Source organism: Condylura cristata, unplaced genomic scaffold (genome assembly GCF_000260355.1).
Source record: "Condylura cristata isolate star-nosed mole 26May11 unplaced genomic scaffold, ConCri1.0 scaffold00010, whole genome shotgun sequence".
In the NCBI taxonomy this organism is placed as follows: Eukaryota; Metazoa; Chordata; class Mammalia; order Eulipotyphla; family Talpidae; genus Condylura; species Condylura cristata.
In genome coordinates, this window is record NW_004567111.1 from 51,389,844 (window position 1) to 51,405,990 (window position 16,147).

Here is a 16,147-nt window from a genome sequence, read left to right on the forward strand (position 1 = left end):
GATGAAATCATGCATGTGAAAATAATACTTGGTAGACTGGGAAGAAACAATATAGGATTGTTTTACTATGAACCAGTAAAGAATCATAATTGTTTGATTTTGATTTGGAGAAAAGAAAGCTAGAATTGTTTTAAGTAGTTATATTAAAGGAAATTTAGGATATAAATTTAGAAACAGACTGAAAAATTTAGGTAGATTTTTAATTAAACAATCTGTAATTAACCTTGCAGTGTTCCATAGCTAAACCTTTTGGGCTTTTTCAAACTTTGTTGATATGTCTAATCAATTATTTCCTGCCACTATCATGACCAGAGGAACATTGGCTATATTCATGAAGAAGCAATACAAATATTGCTTAAGTTTAAATTTAAAACTTTCTTTGTATGTCCAACTTAACTTTCTTTTTGAAAAATTTAGAGAATGATTAAGTATCAGTAATCAAATCAGAAATAACTTGAATAGATTCCCAAATAATTTCTTTATTTAGTATAAACTGAAAGTCCTGATGGTTTTGTTTTTTATCCTTAATGATTTTGACTTATAGTTAATGATCATTGAACAGATACTCTGTTATTTATTATGAAATATTTCTACATTCCTGGCTTATCCACTCAGGGTGTTCTGTCTTTCTGCCTTTGTAGAAATGCCTTTTGGAAGTAAAACATATTTTGTTCCCTTTTTATCTGGGTGAGTTTTGTTAGTAGTATTTGTTTTGTAGGACCTCTTCCGGCTTTTAAAAATATTTTGAAATATATGTGAATATTGGAATTGTTCACCTTCCCTTCATGGTCCTTGGAAAGGACATTGGGGAAATGGGACTATCTGTTTACAATAAACTAAAACTGCCTTGCTTGTACAGTTGGTAGGACTTTCTTATGAGCAAGGATCTTAACTTTTAGGTCTCTTATATCTTGTGTGATAGCTTGTATAATATGGTTAACAGAATTTACATTAAAAAATGAATTTGTAGTATTGTTGTATTGGCTCTAGTAGTTATCAAAATCAAAGTTGATTTTCTGCAACTATTTCTTACCTAAATCTGAAGATTAATTTGTTTTATGGTAGTGATTTAATTTGGTTATGAAGTTGGATCATAGGTCTGTGAGTTGTTCTGGTTTTCAAGTTTAGGAATGTCTGTGACTGCGCGAAGTAGGCTCTTAATGCACCAGAGAGATACCATCTTGTTGGGCAAAGACTGTATAAGTATGTATATTGAAGTTTATGCTGAAATGTTGTTAAATGTTCGTTTGTTCTAGCCTAATTAAATTTTGTGACTCATTTCTAGGAATTTTCTAATTGATGAAAAGCGTAAATATGCTCTGTGTGTGTGTGTGTGTGTGTGTGAGAGAGAGAGAGAGAGAGAGGGAGAGAGAGGATGCACATTATACACATGATACACATGATTTATGTTGTAATTTCTGCTCAGGAGAATAGAATTTTGCCATAAAGTATCTATTCTTTAGGTCTATAACCTTTGCCTTTGGCAAAACATGATTATTTTTAAGATGTGTGAATAAATAAATGGGTTAGTAATGCCCATGTTAGGATATGTTATCTGTTCTGTTAGTCCTAATTGTCAGTAGTAAGTGTATCTGCTGCTTCAAAATAATTTTTCACATCACATGGAGAAATACTGAGCTCATCCAGTCTTCTTATTTTACAAATGAGGAAAATGAGATCCAGGGAAGCAAAATAATTTGCTCGTGGTCATAACATTTGTTACCATCAAAAACTTTACTAAATGATCTAAATTCCAAAGGCATCTGAACCCTTCCCTCCATCCTAGTGCTCTTATGTGCTTTCTGTTTCATTCTGTTCTTTTTAAAATTTACCTACTGTTCACCTTGTCTGTTTCTACATAATTGTGACATAGATACAATGGTCTTATGACAAAGATATTATGTTATCCTCTAGGCAATGAGGATAACAAAAAATGATAGGGTGAATTTCTGATTTTGAGTTAATAGTGTTTTAGGGGAAGATCACCTATTAAATGGTTTTATGAATGATAAGAGATACATGCTATGTATATGGGAGCGGTGAAGATAAACGGGATGGGGAGGTTTAATATTACCTATCTTGTATGTACATCAAGTCCAGTATAATATCAACTCTTACAGCCATTTCAATTCTCATTAAATTTAAGAATTTTTTTGGATGACTTGTTATTGTGTGACTCAGCTTCTGTGAACTAAGAAGCATGGTATAAAATTATTGTGAGCCTAGAAAATTATTAATGGGAAAAATTGTTGCCATATTATCTCTTGATCTGGCTAACTTTGTAGAGACCAGAATGACCCAAATTTTTTATAACACATCTGTCAAAATAATACAGGGATATCATTTCCTTCTTAACAACTCATGCTTAGTGCGTTACTGACAAGTTGTAGATTCTGTATGGTATTTTACCTTATTTCATGACTTGATCTTTTTTGGCTTCATTTAATCAAAGTCTAGGACATTGAGATGTCATTGTAATATTTTTGGATAATTTTAGGATTTTTGGTGACTGTCTGTGTTGGAAGCATATTTTTTTTTACCTTTTTTTTTCTATTTAAATGCGACCATTGAGAAAACTGGTTGTTTGCAATATTTTCACTTATGAATTGTGAGTTAGATGGGACTTTGAATTCTAATACACAAGAAAATTCTTTGCTTACACCTATCATAGTAATTTTTTGATGTTGACTTTGATATTTGATACTTGGTGGTGAAATACTCCTAGTACCATTCATTATGTCCTGTTACTGATACAATAATAGGAGACTGATTTGTTGTAATCATCAAATTACAATTAGAATTATTGAAAAAATAATTCTTGTTTTATTCCCTGCAAAGATTCTCCCTAGTGTTCTTTTACAGTGGAAAAATATTATGTGTACTATTCCAGGAATAGTTAACTAATAGGTAACTACATTGCTCAGTAGTGCAGCCAAGAAGAAATCCTGCCAGTACCTTGGTAGTGATGATTGACATTCCAGGACAGTGTAGCAGTTATTTTTCTCTAATGAAAGTGCTAGTAGTAGTACTATTTTCAAATATTGAGATAAATTATATTCTGAAGGATCTTTCTGTATCTCCCTCTATTGATGTTATAATTGCCCTGAGATTAACATTTTAGAGAAGTTGTTTATAGCCCAAAATACCTGTAATTTTTTGACAGGGGTTTCCTTTCTTATGAATTTTCCCAGCTTTTTAAAGATAAACTAGAACCACCATTTTTATAATGTCTTAGCTGATGTTCAGAAAGGCCATGTATTTGTAGCAAGAGAATACCTGAGTATTATTAGTCATTAGTATTCAAATGACTCTAGATTAGGGCCTTTCCACAGTCTTTGAGATGGGAATCGGTATTAGTGATTTTTACCCTTTAGAAGGTTAATCTTTAATTATGACTTCGATTATAGTTTATATTTAATTCTTTATGATCTGTACTGATTAGAAGATAATCCAGAATTTTTTGAAGTAGTATCTGAAGTAGTTCAGAAACCACATCTATTCCTTCCCATGCTTTTATTTTTCGTGGAAATCACTAAAACATGGGCCAAAAACTCTCAAAACGGTTGTTTTTTCCCAGTTTACATAAAATTTTGGGGAAATTTTTCTTTTTTAAAAAGATCTCTAAGAATGCTTGAGGGATGTTATTGAAGTATAATAGAATGCATGGAACAGATTTGTGTATAAATGTATTTCTGAGTTTTGTTTATCATTTAGTAGTGGTGCCTCTTACTGCTAAGGGATAGCAATACCAAATTTTAGCTCCTGCCTTATTGACTCAGTCACATGTTCTAAACATATGTACATTATTATTATTATTATTATTATTATTATTATATATGTTCATCTCTATCAATTCAAATTTATGGACATTTAATAAGAATGTAGATCACTTGCATTTTGTTTTTTTTACATGTAGTTTTGGTTCTGTGTTCTCAGCCCTTGAATTTACTACTTCTGGACAACAATAGATGTATATCCAGCTGTGATTACTAGTATATTAAAAATACATAATTTTCAGGCCCTCCATGGTGGCACGGCAGGTTAAAGGTCAGAACTATGAAGCTATCACAGCCACTGCAGTACGAGTTCAATCCCCAGCCAGGGAGTGACCCATAAGGCATGGCAGACCCCTCCTGACACACCCACTGCTCTCCTCAGCAGTGTGTTTTAGTACATCTCCCTTTTCTGCTCTCTGCTCTGTTTTTGGTGAATCCTCTCACACTCTGACCTGTACCCCAGTTCTGTATGCATACATAAATAAATCTTTTAAAATAGATATAATATGTAATTTTAATAAAAATATGTAATGAAAAAGGTGTTTAAACATTTCTGTTTAATGTCTAAAGGTTTTTCACATTTTTGTAGTCTTACTGAATATACCTTTTTCGCAAAGTCAAAATTTTAGTTCTTCTAGAAAAACATTGTAATAGAATAATCAAAAAGGTGGGTGATCAGTCTTTAATGATTATATTTTACCAATCTATTATCTACTTAATATCAGTTATATCAAAGTAGTTTTTATTTAGTGGTTATAGCACCCTTCACTTGACAGAAGCAACACATAATAAAGTGTATTACAACATGTGTAAGGAAAATTCTGCTTGAAGTAGGTATATTGCTCTGCTGAATCTATCTTTTCCTTATATAATACACTGTGATATTTAGAACAGTAGTTTTCAAATGAGTGCATCAGAATCACCAGGATGATTTGTAAAATATGCGTGCTTCACCTCTAGTTATGGAAATCTTGGTTCAGTTTATCTTAACAGGGTCCTGGGAATTTGTGTTTTTATAAATGGCCCAGTTGATTCTGACATACAATCAGATGTTGAAAAGCCATCGTTTTAGAATATTACATTTTTTTAAAAAATGACAGAAAACAATTTTAATAAAACAAGTTAAAACTATTTCACTTATACAACCAACGAAATGTTCTTTTAGGGTAATTAATTCTTGACCTTTGGAATTGTTAAACTCCAGAATTGAGTCTCTAAAGTGTAAGTTCTCAACCTTTTGTAAATATTTTTTGTGAGTTTGAAATGGTTTGGCATTGATTATTGGATAGCTCTGCAATATATATTTTTAGGATTTATTTACTTATGCATACAGAACTACGGTATAGGCCAGAGGTGCAGGAGCAGTGAGATGATTCACCAGCCATAAAGTGGGGAGCAGAATAGACAGGTTGATGAAATACACTGCTAAGGAAAGCAGTGGGCGAAACAGAAGTCTGCCATGCCAGGTGGGTCACCTCCCTGGCCTGGGATCAAACTTGTGCTGAAGCAGCTGCAGCTAGCTTTGGGGTGCTCTGCTTTAAGCTGTTGCACCACCAGGGAGAGCCCAGTTCTGCAGTATTAACTTTGGAGTTAGGAGTTGTTTATAGTGTTCTATAACAAGGTTGACTCATACTCTGCTGTGGAGTAGATAGAGAAGAGGGTAAGAAAGGGGGAATAATTAATCGACATTATTTGTTAAATGCTTACTCTTCTGGCCTTAGTTTTTATCCAGAGGACTAAAATGAGAGCAATTTCTAAATATTTAGTAATAGTAGCATTTAATTTTTGCTTTCTGTAGATTTGCTGCTAAAATACATAAATAAATACATAAAATACATAAAATGCATAATGAATTATTTCAAATTTGAATTTCTGAAATTATCAGTGATAATTTTTCTTGTATAGTAACTTTGGTTGTGTAGGTGAATAAGGACATCATTAGACATTTTGTTTAGTACTACTATATTCTAGGTGCTGGGAACACATAGATAGAATTAAACAAGGCTCTGGTTTTTAGAAAACATTGCCCGTGAAGACAGTTCAATAATCATTGCAAATACTGAGATAAATCTCATGGCAGAAGTACATAGAAGGTTCTGAGACAACATAAAGACAGAAGTTAAGTTTTGAATGATTTTGAGTAAGGAGTTTTGAGCCATGTTTGATATATAAGGAAGAGGCAGCAGGATGCAAAAGTATGAAAACTGTGTATGAGGATCCTGACTACATATATCAGTGGAGTACAGAAAGTATTGGGAGGTGGGGTTTGGGAAGTGGATGCTTGAAATGTAGAGGCCAGATTGATACCATCCTAAATAGATTGGACATCATTCTCTTAACATTTGAAGATGAGATCTTGAAGATGTTAAGCAGGTGAGTCACATGATCAGATTTGCATTTTAGTAAGTATACTCTCCCAGAAAGTTGAAAGAAGATAGATTGAAGGATGGTAAACTAGGAGAATTAGCAAGTTGTATGCAATAACGTAGGAAGATTATCTGGTATGCAAAAACTGAGTTGGGCTGAACAAGAAGGCAGAAATCTTTAGAGATTTTATAGGGATGCTAGGGCTAAGGGAGGAAAATAGAGCAAAGTGAAGGAGTTTTGAACCTAGTATCTAGCCAGGCATTGTGTATGCACATTTTTCTAGTTTAAAGAGGTTTACAGCTTTAATCATATTCTCAAATAACTGCAGTCTGGTATTAATTCAAGGTTCCCAATTTGGGAATCTAAGTAGTTATTGGTGTAATTGAAGTGGGGATATTGGTAAGCAGTAGAAAGGAATGTAAAATAATTTTTTAATATAAAGTATTGTTCTATTTAGGGTACAAAAGTTTTAGAAGAGTTATTTGCCAACTTCTAAGGCAATAACCTCAGTCTCTTTTTTTTTCTTTTTTTTCCTTTTAACATGTTTCAAGAAAAATGTTTTGTGTTTAAATAGAAATAAGCAGAATTTTATCTCTGGATTTAATGGTGAGAATTTTTATTTTGAAGCATAAAATAACATTGTCATCTTATTTATCAGCTTTTCTAAGTTGTATAAAATTTAAGGCCATAGTGATAGGAGGATTTAAAATTGCTTATGTCAAGCATGTGTGAACATAGAAATTCAGAATGCTAGGACAAGAACATTGTGTGTCTGGGGTACACCTTCTGTTCATCAATGTGTTTTTCAATAATAGATCGATTTTAATCAGCTGGTAGTTTCCTGCCAGTTAAAGCCACATGAAATCAGCCTTGATAGGTGTATTTCATGCCTCTTTAATCACATTGCAATTTGACAGTTTGAAAAAGTTCAGTATTGAGTCTCCCGATGAGGCACACTCACATAAGACTTACTTGCTAATTATCTATAAATACTTCATTATAATTATTTTACTGAACTGTAAAAAGTAGTTATATAACTTCCACATTAAATAATTCTTTTCAGATGTAGTAAGATAATTAAGAGTTTTCAAATTTCTATATTAGTAGTAAACCTTATATATTGACTGAAAAATAAATGAAACTGTATGATCTTTGCGTCCAGGCACAGCTACATTTTGATCTAGACAAGGCTATTTTAGTATATTTTTCCCCACGCTCTGTCTTTTTAGGTTGAATTACTGATTTTTTTCCCCTTTTGTTTTGTTTGTTGTGGTTTTGATGTTGTTTTTCCTTTCAGCTAAAGGAGCAGCCCAGTGGTTTTCAAGAAGTGCCAAAGTGCACTGACTGTCTCATGATGACTGGTGCCTCAGGGAGGGTCATGATTCCTGGATACAGGATCGACCTGATCCTGGATGTCACTTCAAGCAGTCAGATCGTGGGGAAAGCCTTGTCTAATGGCTAGCCTTCCTCAAAAGTCTGATGCTAGTCATCTCGGAAGGCCTCACAAAAAACCTTAAAGGTGAGCAGAGTAGAGTGTAGTTCTCTCTGGGGGCTGTGACTATTTGTTGGAGAATATGACTCAATATAGAATGACAACCTAAACCTGAACAATCCAGGTTCGTTGTTAAGTTTAGTTTATAAATTTTGGATGATCAGACCCCAGTTTTTGAGTTATTAGAAACTACCTTACTTAAAATCTATAAAGGAGGAATTTGCTATTTCCTGGGACCTTCAGATACTCAGGTTAGTATTTGTTGACTTGAAAGGAAATACCTTTATTAGACCTATGGAGCAGTTGGTTATAAAATTACTTTTTCTTAAGTACATATTTAAAAAAAAATAGGTATTGAGGTTCTATATTTATCATGTGACAATTATAAATTAGGCAGTTGGCATTCAACACTTGAAAGACAAATTTGAGTTTCATTTGTCTGTTAAAATTTGTATGAAAACATAGACACCTGAAGCAGTTTGGATATTATAGGTAGCTTATATTTTATATAATCAACTTGAAGAATATTACTACTGTCTGCATCATTTGAATAACATTTTTAACCCCATGAAAAGATTTTTCAGAGGTATTTTGAGTATTTAAACTTGGAAAAATTTTAATTCTAGGACTTTGTGAACAACTTACAGAATCCAGTTTTTCCTACAATAATGATTGCTATATATTCATGTAAACTCTAAAACTTGTCCGAAGATTTCATAGGTTTTTAATTGAGTCACCTGTATTAATAAAAACAGTATATATGAGCAAGCACCACCCCTAATTTATATACATTTGTAAATTTAAAACATTTTGTATCACTACTGCAGCAATAATAGAAGACAAAGAAATAGGAATTTTGAAAGTTAAGCAGAGAAAGGTGTCACCAAAGTTTCTTTAAGGACCAGATAATAAATATGTTACCCTTTCTGGCTTTCATATGGTCTCTATTGAAACAACTCAGTTTTGTCTTTGTGGGGCAAAATTTTGTCGTCTTTGTAGCCATAGGCAATATATTAAATGAATGTGTGTCACTGTCTTCAATAAAATTTTATTTCTGAAAATAAGTTATGTGCTGGATTTAGCTGCTGGATTGTAGGTTGCTACCTCTTGGAGTATACCCTATTTTGTATACCACTGCCCTTGAAGCTGTGTCATACTACATCTGCTAGGTCCTTTTAAGTGTCAGTTTTAGAGGGCAGTTAATCTTCCTTAATGTTACATACAGAAGAAAAATAGAACTCACATTGTATTTGTTTACTTGGATCCTAGTGAGGTTCACACACAGGATTAGATGTAGAATAATGAGTTTTGTAAGAAAGAAAGGTAAATAATTATGGCAGGGTGTAAGAATTAAGAAGTAAATTGCTTACAGAGTAAGCTGCTGAAAATGTGGTGCTTCAAAATGATGTCTTACTATGAACTCTTTGCAGAGTCTCATTTGTTAAGTAGATGGGTACAGTGGCGTAAAAATGATAGAAGAGAGCATCAGGGAACCTTATAATACCTCAGTACTGACAGCTGGTACAGGGTTCAAGAACAAAGTGGTATTCAAGAACAAAGTGGTAGGACTTGAGACTGGAGAGACTGTCATGGTCCCCTATATATATTCTTAAGGAACGTGGACTTTGTCTTAATAGGTTGGTAATAATTGAAGGAATTTTATTTAATGAGAATGAAGTGATTAGATTTGATTTCAGATAGTGGTAATGTGTGGGTCATACAAGGAATACATATTTTTGATAACTTCCCCCCCTTTTTTCAATTACTTGTAAAGAGAATGCAATTGTTCGTGGGTCATTTTATATTAGACATAAAATTAAGTTGGAATATTATTTAGCAATAAAAAAGAATGAGCTACTGCTAACATGGTTGTAGATAGATGAACCTCAAAAACATTATGCTACTTGGAAAGACCACATATTGTATAAGTTTTTAAGAATTGTCCAGTAAGTAGATTAGTAATTACCTGGGGGTGGGCTGGGAATTGACTGTAAAATATCACAAGGGATCTTTTGGGGGTGTTTGACATGTTCAAACATTGGATAGTGGTGATGATTCTACAACTTTGAATTTACTAAAAGAATTGAGTACATTTAAAATGGGTTCATTTTTTAGTAGATAATTATGCCTCAATAAAGTTTAAGAATCAGAAACACCTCAGAAATTTGTAGGAGTAAAACTTAAAAGAAAGTATTTCAATCAATGCTGATTATCTAAGTTTTATTCTTTTAAAAAATTTCCAATATACTATATCATTAATTGCAGTCACCAGTTATGCATTATATCCCTTTTACTTATTTATTTTTTAACTGTTAAGGTTGTACATTCTTATTCCTTTCAGCCATTTTCCTCTCACTTCCCTTTCTTACCTTTTTACTTAGGCATTCTTCCTCTTCTTATTTCCTGTATTGGGGTATCTACTACCGAGTAGAACATAAAAAGCCCTTTATGATTTGATTCCAACATCTCCCATCATTTATTATACTCCCATTGAGTGCTTTAGTCAACCCTGAACTCCTTGAGTGTCACTTTCTTCTCTTTTCCAGGGCCTGTTCCATAATTCTGGAATGCTTCCTATGTCTTCCCATGTTTCTCTCCCTAAAACGATCCTACTCAGTATCTGTTGAGGCACTGGTCAAATGCTACCTCTTGTGACATTTTTAGGCATTTAGTAGCACTTTCTCCTCTGTATTTAACGAGTTTAGTTTTTGTACTATTATCCAGCTTACATTCATTGTGATATCTGCTTTCTTACAATTTCCACTTAGTAAGTGCTGACTTTGTCTTAGATTTTATGCTGGGCTTTCCAGGTCCTTTCATTTTGGAAACTTACATCCTTTAAGTTTCAGAAATGTTATTATTTCTTTGACTTTCTTTGAGTTTGAAATTCTCCCGATCCCTCCACCTGCCTGCCATCTCTTTCTGGATATCAGACTTTTAAAGTGATACATTGTCACCATCATGATCAATCTTTTCTTCCTGCATATGTTTTAAGGTGAATTTAGCATAATACAAATTAATAATTTTAAAGTGAACATCCTTTTTAACAACCCCCTCATACACAGACTGTGCTGTTATTATCAATATCTGCTAATTTTTTTAGTAGCGATTTATTTTTACTAATTAAAGTTTTTACATTATGTAGTTCCTGTAGTTCTCCCACCACCATATCACCCATGGGACCATCAACAGACTTCTTTGTGTTCTTCCCTCCTGCTTTGATACTCCCTTCTTTGCTTTTTGCCCTCAGATTTATGGTTAAATTGCTAGTTTTGAATTGTTCTTGACCTTTCTTTTATATATATATATCTATATCTATATATATATACTTTTTTTTTTAAAAGATTTATTTATTTACTCATACAGAACTGGGGTACAGGCCAGAGATGTGGAGGGTGAGAGGATTCACCAGGGACAGAGTGGGGAGCAGAACAGGCAGATCTACGAAGTACTCTGCTGAGGGGAGCAGTGGGCGGGTCAGGAGAGGTCTGCCACACCATGTGGATCACCTCTGGGGCAGGGTGGGGTCGAACTCATGCAGAAGTGGCTTAAGCTTTAACCCCCTGCACCACCAGGGAGGGCCTTGCCTTGTTCTTGACCTTTCATTTGGTTTCTCTATACATGTAAGTGATATCATGTAATATTTTATCATCTTTTTCCTTCTTAATGTCTACTAATTTTTATAAGTATTTTGCCTTGTTAAATCATTATGTGAATTTTGTATCTTTTGCAGTCTCATACATTAAATATATGGGTACAAATTATATGGGTATCTTAAAGATGATAGAGTTGTTTGCCTTTGTCATTCTAACTTGCTTTACACACATATTTGCTTGCACTCCTACTTTTTTTTTTTTTAAAGATTTATTTGTTCATACAAAACTGGGGTATAGGCCAGAGATGTGGAGGGTGAGAGTATTCACCAGAGACAGAGTGGGGAGCGGAACAGGCAGATCGACGAAGTACACTGCTGAGGGGAGCAGTGGGCAGGCCAGGAGAGGTCTGCCACGCCATGTGGATCTCCTCCAGGGCAGGTGGGATCGAACTCATGCAGAAGTGGCTTAAGCTTCTTAGTGCTGTGTTTGACAGGTTGAGCCACCAGGGAGGGCCTGCTCCTATTTTGCTATAAATGGCAACATTTTATCTTTCCTTTGATTGAACAGTATTCCATTGTTTTGATATACCACATTGTAGAACATGTAATTTTTTTGAATTATCCAATCAAATCTAATAGGGACTAAAGTGAACTTGATCTTTTAGGCACCAGTTTTTGTTTAGTAAATCACAAAGATGTTTAGCATTGATTTGATTTGAATGTGTGAGTATGCTTCCTTTCCCTAAATGCACAAAACATGGCTGTTTGCATATTTTTTGCAGCAAAGCAAAAAACAAATTAACAAACATCTATCTAAACATTCACTTAAAGGTTTCTGAAAAGCTTCTAGCAAATATTATTTCGGATATTGATTCAGGTGCTGTGATTGGGCTTTAAATAACAGTCCTTTAAAAAGTGGCATCTAGAACATACTTTTTAACAACCATGCCCTGTGCCCACCTGCGTTTCTGGGCTACATGGTCCTGGTTCCGCAGGATTCGAGGCTATGCTCACAGCTCAGGCTGGGGACAGGGAGGGGTCTGCGGCCCTGGCCCTGGGGAGGGGTCCAGCCTAGGCAGCACTGTTGGAAAGGCTGCGGCCTTCTGGCCAGTGCTTTGCTGGGGGTGGGTAGTACTGCCCGACGAGATGGTCGCTTGCTGTCCTGACCCGCTGCTTCTATCAGTCACATCAAAGACAAAATGATAGTGGTCTGGAAGGTAAGGTGCAGTGATTGTACTCCAAGCTGTTGTTTAGGCCCCTAGGTGCCTTCTTCTTTGTTGCTGTTTACTTTTATTTTTATAAAAATTCATCAACTGGAATTTGTCTGCTTTTACTAGAAGACAACATGGAAATGTAGTATTGATGAGGTAACCTGGTGTCTTGCTAAAATTTAGGAAATTTAATTAGACAAAAATAAAGAGGTTTTGAGTGTTTCATCAGTTTCTGAAGCAAAAGTGATGGTAAAAATATTAATCATTTTAAAAGTTTCGGAGACTTCTTGTTAGTATGACAGTTTATTTTTAAGTTTATCTTCTAACCTCAGACCTAGAAACATAGGTTCAGTGGATTAGGCAATGGTGTATGAAGAACATGACAGGTTTTAGAGGCAATGATTGGTGTTAAATTAGTCATTGTTTTCAGTCGACAGGGTTAGCAAATACATTCTTTTTTTCCCTGAAAATAAAATCAAGTCATGAATTCATGCTAGTACTTGCAGTTCATATTTAAGATAGGTATTTAAAATGTACTGTTTGAAGTATGTGTTCATTATAAAAAATAGATTTGGTTGAGGTTTGTGTTTGTCATAAAAAAATAGATTTGATTTTTGACTTTGCAACTAATTAGAGGTATAACCTAATTCTTTTTCTAAACTTCTTCATCTTTAAAATGGGGATGATAATAATAATAATAACTATATCTCTTGGTGGTTATGATGATTAAATAAGTGCTCAAGAAATTTTGTTCTTACTATTTTTTTTCTCTATCACAATACAAAAAAGACGGACTCCCAGTTCTTTAGGGCTCAGATAAAACTTTCCCTTGAAGATAGTTTGGTGCAGTCAGAAAAGATTGAATCTTTGTGGGTTGTTGAAATTTAGTTAGAAAAATGTCAGTAAGAGATTCAACAAGGGGTGTGAGCTGTAGTATTCAACACTGGAACATACAATTCTGTTCTTACCTTAAAAAAAAAAAAAAAAAGACTTTTATTATTCCCCCATAGCATTCAGCATAGTGTATAATTATATAGTAACCCATGTGCTTATTTTGTTAATGACAGTCTGCCTTCCTGCCCCACTGGGGCAAGGCTATCCTTGTATTCCTCTTGTTTATCATTTTGTCTAGGCATTACTTACCCAGTGATAATTCATCCTGTGAATGAACTTTTACACATTTATAAGTGCTATGAAATTTAGCACTTGATTTTTATATATATACTTATATATATGTATATATACATTCTTCTGTAGTTATTTTATGAATGTTATCTTACATTTAACTCGGTGATTACTAATTAAACTATTTTAACAATAACTTTTAATATGCTGCAGATTTTTGCCCACTGAAACATTAGTTCTTTATAAATTTTTTAAAGATTTATTTATTTATACATGCAAGAACTGGGGTATAGGCCAGAGGTGCAGGGGGTGACAGTATTCACCAGAGACAGTGGGGAGCAGGACAGGCAGATGTACTGAAATACACTGCTGAGGGGAGCAGCGAGCAAGACAGGAGAGGTCTGCCAAGTCATGTGGGTCACCTTCCTGGCTGGGGATTGACCACTAGGTGCAGTGGCTGCGGATAGCTTCCTAATGTTGTGTTTAACCCCGGTGTGCCATCAGGGAAGCCCAATTCTTTGTAAATTTTTATTTAATGAGTGAATTAATGAGTTAATTTGCTGTTGCTCCAATCTGTTTAGAACTGGTTTTTAGACATGTTGTGTAATAAAGTGCTGAGTAATTTATAGTTAATAAGAGTTTAAAGTCCTTGAAGTATCTCTTGTAATGAAGCTGCCATTTGTTATATTTCCTTAAGTGGGAGAGAACAGAATACATAGTTAGATTTTCCTCCTTAGAATTACTGCTTACTGGAGAAATTCCTAGTGCTCCTATTGGAGTATGTATGCTGGCCTGTGTCACCTTTTGTATCCATGGAAGACTGACACTGATTATTCTCTCTTGAATCTTTGGACAGGAATTCTTAGAAAGGAGGTAAAATCTGGTGTAATGTAAAGTACTAGTCAATTTAAATGGCCTATATATTCTAGAGCTTTTTCTTCCTCTCCCCCCACCCCTTTTACCATCAATTATATAGTACTCAGAATTTGCATTTGCTTTTATTTCCTTTTTTGTTATTGTCATCTTTTAAAGTTATAATTTATATACAGTAAAACAGTAATTTCAAGTATAAAACTTGAGTTTTCACAAATGTAAATGTTACAGAACTGTATTTATATAAAAAATATCATATGTGATTTCAAGAAAAATTTCTTATGCCCTTTGAAGTTAATTTCTTTTACCATTCCAGGAAACTATTGATCTGATTTCTGTCAGTATTGTTTTTACCTTTTCTAGAATTTCATATAAATAGAATCAGAGTATAGTCTGTATCTGGCTTCATTCACTTAGCTTAGTGATTTTAAGATTCATTTTACATTGTTGTCTATATCAGCAATGTTCCATTTTATTGTTGAATAGTATTCCAATGTACTATTTTTGCTTATCCATTAGCAGAATATTTGAGTTTTTTTTTTCTTTTCATTTTTTTGGCCATTTTTGGACCATTTGTGAATAAAGCTATTATATACATCGATTACAAGTCCTATTTTTTTTAGCATAAATTTCACTTAAGAATATATTTAAGAGGGTAAAATTGGTGCATATATCAAGTATAGTTAACTTTATAAGAAGTTGCCAAGCAGTATTAGACTATACTATTTTATATTCCCATGGAAAATATATCACAGAGTTCTAGTTGATTTTCATCTTTCAAAGCTTGAGTTTTTCAGTCTTAAATTTTAAACAATATAGTAGGTATGTAGTGGTATCTCATTTTGGTTTTAGTTTGCATTCTCTAATGAAAAATGATATTTAATATCTTCATTTTCTTATTTGCTATCTATATATCTAATGAAGTGAGTGTTCTGATATCTTGGTCACTTTTTTATTGGTTTATGTTTGAGTTATAAAAATTCCTTATATATTGGCCCTCCCTGGTGGTGCAGCGGGTTAAAGCACAGTACTAAGAAGCTTAGGCCACTTCCGCATGAGTTCAATTCCCTGCCTGCCCAATGGGGGGGGGAGGGAAGAGGCGGGGTGGCCACATGGCATAACAGACCACTCCTGGCCCTCCCTCTGCTCCCTCAGCAGTGTACTTCGTCGATCGGCCTATTCTGCTCCCCACTGTCTCTGGTGAGGAATCTCACTGCCCCTGAGCCTCTGGCCTGTGCCCCAGTTCTGCCTGCACAAATAAATAAATCTTTAAAAAAAAAAATTCCTTAATATATTTTGACTACAAGTCCTTTTTCAAATATGTTCTCACATACTATGGCTTACCTTTTCTTTTTTTTGTACAGTGCCTTATTAAGTATATTTTTCCTCTTACAGTTTCCTCTTATAGTCTATGACCAATTTCAAAATTTTTTGCCTAACCCAGTGTTACTAAGACCTTTCAGAGTTTTATGGTATGTGTACTTACTTTTAGGGTCAAGGTTCATTAAGATATTTTCTGTATGGTAAAAAGAAGAGCGTTAAGGTTCCTTTTTTTGACATATGGTTAGCTAATTGTATTAGTACTATTTGTTTATTTTCCTTTTGCCATAGCATCTCTGTTGAAAGTCAGTCAGCCATATATTTATCTCAGTTCTTTTTTTTTTTTGTCTGTCTTTTGCCATTTCAATACTGTCTCAACTACTATAGC

The 16,147-nt window shown here is 34.0% G+C and overlaps 1 protein-coding gene across 4 annotated transcripts in view; it reads left to right on the forward strand.

The window, feature by feature from the left end:
* Nucleotides 1-16,147, forward strand: part of INTS6 (integrator complex subunit 6) — a 98,232-nt gene that overhangs the window by 23,271 nt on the left and 58,814 nt on the right. The gene's annotated exons all lie outside the window — the stretch shown is intronic.